Below are 5,000 nucleotides of genomic sequence, written 5' to 3'. Positions count from 1 at the left end.
CCGACAGAGGCCCGGGAGCGTGCTGTCGTGGCATTGCCGGCGGGAGACAACACGCGCCACCTACGGTGGCCGGCAGCTCCAACGCCAGCGCCACAGAAGGACAAAAGCCCCACTTGGGTGCCGAAGCGAACTCTCCCAGCACAGCGCACGCGCCAACACGTCCGCACAGCTGCGATACAAACCACCTGCGAGAACCGCAGAGGCGACCGAGCAGCAGACGGCGTCGCGGCGCCGAGCGCCGGGCGGCGGCGCATCCTCAGCGCACACAGTCCTCAATCGGACCAGCACACTGCAGATGTCCACCGCGCTTCGCACCGGGCCCGCGAGGACCTACTTTGGCCGCACGGCGCCGCGTGCAGGGTGCGCCGGCGCGCAGCTGCGCCGCCTGCCGCCTCCGTCGGCCGGCGCGCCTGCCACTGGCCGCCCCCACCAGCCGGCTGTAGCGCGTGCGCCCACGCACCGCGCGGCCAGCACGCCGGGAGGCCCCCCCTCACCGGCCGGGGACGGTCCCACCCAGCCACCGCCGCGTATCGCTTCACACCCACATGCCATTCACGTTCGTGGGCATGGTGGGTATCGCTGAAACAACCGGTTGGTAGCTCAACCGATCGTCGCCATCACTGATTCACCTCTAGCGAGAACAACCGCACCACAACCGTTTACCAGTTGTTCATTTGCGTAACGTCACCAGCAAACGTAGACGTCCATCGCCATTTGCAAATTCAACGATTGTTGCATGCCTGTGTCAGGTGTCACGACACACTATGTCTGCCCACATACACGCAACAACATGTGCACGCTTCGCGAACACGTGGAAGGTGGCCCCCGTACGTATGCGATGTCCATTGCGCGAACGACTGTCAACCGGCCTCTGTCGCATGTCGCAGATGTGGAACGCAGTGCACCATGCTATCACGGTGTGTGAGAAGAGACGACTATGTCTGACAACACGCGCCACTACATCAACAGACGGCTCATGCTGATCGCCATCCACGGCATACCATACTGCAATCCAGCTCTTATAGGGAGACGACACGTAGCTGAGTGCACAATATTTGGACCGTATGGTTCGCCGTTGTTGGCGCAGTCGTGGTACGGTCACACATGTACCACGATGTATCATTCAGTACATGAGGACCAATGTGCAGTACAGTGTGTGATTTGGACGTACAACATCAGCGGACAGTTGACACACGCCGTACCACAACGTAGGCTGTGCTTCGCCATGCAAATGCCAATGAACAACTGCGAAGGGCATTGAGCATGTACGTCCTGCTGCCATCCGCATTACAGTGTATAGCTGCAAGGTGTTTAACATGAAGCGATACTCTGGGGACCAGGCAGTGCGAGTAGCAAACTATATTGCGGGGGTTGCAGTTAGGCAACACCACACTAATTTAACGCGTCGTATGACAATTACAGAGCAGGTTAAGGCCCAACGTGTGTTGGGTTAAGGCCCAACGTGTGTTGGGTTAAGGCCCAACGTGTGTTGGGTTAAGGCCCAACGTGTGTTGGGTTAAGGCCCAACGTGTGTTGGGTTAAGGCCCAACGTGTGTTGGGTTAAGGCCCAACGTGTGTTGGGTTAAGGCCCAACGTGTGTTGGGTTAAGGCCCAACGTGTGTTGGGTTAAGGCCCAACGTGTGTTGGGTTAAGGCCCAACGTGTGTTGGGTTAAGGCCCAACGTGTGTTGGGTTAAGGCCCAACGTGTGTTGGGTTAAGGCCCAACGTGTGTTGGGTTAAGGCCCAACGTGTGTTGGGTTAAGGCCCAACGTGTGTTGGGTTAAGGCCCAACGTGTGTTGGGTTAAGGCGCAACGTGTGTTGGGTTAAGGCGCAACGTGGGTTACGTTAAGGCGCAACGTGGGTTACGTTAAGGCGCAACGTGGGTTACGTTAAGGCGCAACGTGGGTTACGTTAAGGCGCAACGTGGGTTACGTTAAGGCGCAACGTGGGTTACGTTAAGGCGCAACGTGGGTTACGTTAAGGCCCAATATAGGTTAGGTTAAGGCCCAATATAGGTTAGGTTAAGGCCCAATATAGGTTAGGTTAAGGCCCAATATAGGTTAGGTTAAGGCCCAATATAGGTTAGGTTAAGGTACAATATAGGTTAGGTTAAGGTACAATATAGGTTAGGTTAAGGTACAATATAGGTTAGGTTAAGGTACAATATGGGTTAGGTTAAGGTACAATATGGGTTAGGTTAAGGCGCAATATGGGTTAGGTTAAGGCGCAATATGGGTTAGGTTAAGGCGCAATATGGGTTAGGTTAAGGCGCAATATGGGTTAGGTTAAGGCGCAATATGGGTTAGGTTAAGGCGCAATATGGGTTAGGTTAAGGCGCAATATGGGTTAGGTTAAGGCGCAATATGGGTTAGGTTAAGGCGCAATATGGGTTAGGTTAAGGTACAATATAGGTTAGGTTAAGGTACAATATAGGTTAGGTTAAGGTACAATATAGGTTAGGTTAAGGTACAATATGGGTTAGGTTAAGGTACAATATAGGTTAGGTTAAGGCACAATATGGGTTAGGTTAAGGCGCAATATGGGTTAGGGTAAGGCGCAATATGGGTTAGGTTAAGGCGCAATATGGGTTAGGTTAAGGCGCAACGTGGGTTACGTTAAGGCGCAACGTGGGTTACGTTAAGGCGCAACGTGGGTTACGTTAAGGCGCAACGTGGGTTACGTTAAGGCGCAACGTGGGTTACGTTAAGGCGCAACGTGGGTTACGTTAAGGCCCAATATAGGTTAGGTTAAGGCCAAATATAGGTTAGGTTAAGGCCCAATATAGGTTAGGTTAAGGCCCAATATAGGTTAGGTTAAGGCCCAATATAGGTTAGGTTAAGGTACAATATAGGTTAGGTTAAGGTACAATATAGGTTAGGTTAAGGTACAATATGGGTTAGGTTAAGGCGCAATATGGGTTAGGTTAAGGCGCAATATGGGTTAGGTTAAGGCGCAATATGGGTTAGGTTAAGGCGCAACGTGGGTTACGTTAAGGCGCAACGTGGGTTACGTTAAGGCGCAACGTGGGTTACGTTAAGGCGCAACGTGGGTTACGTTAAGGCGCAACGTGGGTTACGTTAAGGCCCAATATAGGTTAGGTTAAGGCCCAATATAGGTTAGGTTAAGGCCCAATATAGGTTAGGTTAAGGCCCAATATAGGTTAGGTTAAGGTACAATATGGGTTAGGTTAAGGTACAATATGGGTTAGGTTAAGGTACAATATAGGTTAGGTTAAGGCGCAACGTGGGTTACGTTAAGGCCCAATATAGGTTAGGTTAAGGCCCAATATAGGTTAGGTTAAGGCCCAATATAGGTTAGGTTAAGGCCCAATATAGGTTAGGTTAAGGCCCAATATAGGTTAGGTTAAGGTACAATATAGGTTAGGTTAAGGTACAATATAGGTTAGGTTAAGGTACAATATGGGTTAGGTTAAGGTACAATATGGGTTAGGTTAAGGTACAATATAGGTTAGGTTAAGGCACAATATGGGTTAGGTTAAGGCGCAATATGGGTTAGGTTAAGGCGCAATATGGGTTAGGTTAAGGCGCAATATGGGTTAGGTTAAGGCGCAATATGGGTTAGGTTAAGGCACAATACGGGTTAGGTTAAGGCACAATACGGGTTAGGTTAAGGCACAATACGGGTTAGGTTAAGGCACACATTGTTGTAAGGAAAGGTGTTTTCGGGGGGGGGGGGGGGCTGGTTTGTTGATTGTGATTATCGTAAGTAAATGACTGCGGCATCATCTGATTTGCCACGTCAGGGTGCACCTTTGGCTCATAACAGGCGGCGCTCTGATTCCATGCTTGTGGCAGACCTGTGTCTTTCATTCGTGCCATTGTTTGTGTGGTGTGACAGGAGGCAGTATTGTGATGTTGGGTGCACCCCTGTGTAGGACATGTGTGGGTGTTGGTGGCTTAGCTGAGCAATGGTGGTTGTCGGAAGGGTGGGATATTCTGTTTTCCGAGTGGACCTCCCGGTCTGGTTATGATAGTGTGGATTGTCTAATGTGGCAGAGAGGATGCACTGGGTGTTGTTCCATGCTGGTGCTTAGATATTGTCTGTGTGCCTGTTACAGGCAGAGAGTAGTGCGTGATAAGAGTGTCTGGCTGACGTGTGATTGTGAGCAGAGTCTTTCAGCATGTATACGGACAGTTGTATACATTATCTGTATTCTGATGGCTCTATCTATTACTAATCAGCGCCGTGTATACGTTTAATCCGGTTCCAGTCGAAACTATTGTATCTCTGTACATTAGTGACACGGCGAGCCCGCTATGTAGTTACTCGTCTCGGCAGCTTCCACCGGTGTATGGCAAATGATTATAAGGAATCAGTCTAGTCGTCAATACCGATAGTGTGACGTCACATGTCTGGGGTGGGGGACGCTGCGCCCTTCCGGTGGGTCATGGCCTAGGAAGACTCTTCCCACGCAGGGGGGCTTGGACTGTCATTGACTCTTCCGAGTAATATACTTGCCGTACGTTTTTGCGACTGCGAGTGCAACGCTCACCGGTACCGACATGGATGGAGCGCCTCCTAGCTGCCGCTGAGCATCTGCATTCGTACAGAGAGCAACGCGCTCGCGTCTGTAGCTCGTACGTGGTACAGCTCGCAGCTCATGTATAGGGACAGCGGGAATGTCGCATATTGGACATAACTCTTCATGAAACGCACGTTATAGGGGTGGATTGCACATTGCGAGTGCGAGCAAAGTCCGCCGTTCATCCGCTGGAGCTGCGAGTTGGGCGGTTGGGGTGGGGCACGAACAGGTGCAGGTGGAGTGATTGCCGGTCCACGACTTCGTGCGGCAGAGGCGCTGGCGTTGGGGTGCTGTTGTCGACAGAGGATGCAGGCTTTGTGGGTGGGGTCGAAAGAAGGGCACTGTGGGCCCATGGCTGTCTTAGTCGGCTTGGCGTCTCATAGATGACGGTATCGTCGTTGCAGGAGGTCATGTTGCGGGAGACCTACAGATGGCGGTATGTTTTGCGGTGCGCTC

Source organism: Schistocerca americana, unplaced genomic scaffold (assembly GCF_021461395.2).
Source record: "Schistocerca americana isolate TAMUIC-IGC-003095 unplaced genomic scaffold, iqSchAmer2.1 HiC_scaffold_1582, whole genome shotgun sequence".
NCBI lineage: Eukaryota > Metazoa > Arthropoda > Insecta > Orthoptera > Acrididae > Schistocerca > Schistocerca americana.
Note: the sequence above shows the minus strand (reverse complement) of the source record.